This window comes from Camelina sativa, chromosome 3 (assembly GCF_000633955.1).
Source record: "Camelina sativa cultivar DH55 chromosome 3, Cs, whole genome shotgun sequence".
NCBI classification, from domain to species: domain Eukaryota; kingdom Viridiplantae; phylum Streptophyta; class Magnoliopsida; order Brassicales; family Brassicaceae; genus Camelina; species Camelina sativa.
In genome coordinates, this window is record NC_025687.1 from 28424957 (window position 1) to 28425518 (window position 562).

Below are 562 nucleotides of genomic sequence, written 5' to 3' on the forward strand. Positions count from 1 at the left end.
ATCGTAGGATAGGCGGCGGTTTGTCCGGGGAGACGAACCGATCGCAGGATGATCGACGGTTCGATCAGAGAGTCGGACCGATCGAAAGGTTATCGACGATCCACGTCAATGGACGGATCGATCGAGAGTTGACCGGTGATTCAATCGCTAGTCGGATCGGGTGATCAAAGGATCGACGATACGAGCCGTAGGTTGGATTGATCGGTCGGGTGGTCAAGTGGTCGACAAGTCAGTCGGAAGTATCGGCCCAGGTCTGTGGTTGATCAGCCATTCGATTATGGGGTCGGATAGTTGATCGGACCTGGCTCTGATACCAAGATCGACGAGTTAATCAGGGTATTAATGGTATGACCAATGGGTCATTTAAACGGTATGTCCGATACCGAGCTTTGGGTACGCGAGTGGTTCGGGAAGCCGATAGAGCAACCGTTCACCGTGCACCGAAGGGACTATATGTCCCCATCCCTAATATGTGCAAGCCAGTGGGGTTGGTTGGTTGTATGGCTAAGCACAAAGGGATGGGTCAAGGTTAAAGTTATATTCCGCTGCGTAAAGGGGTCTA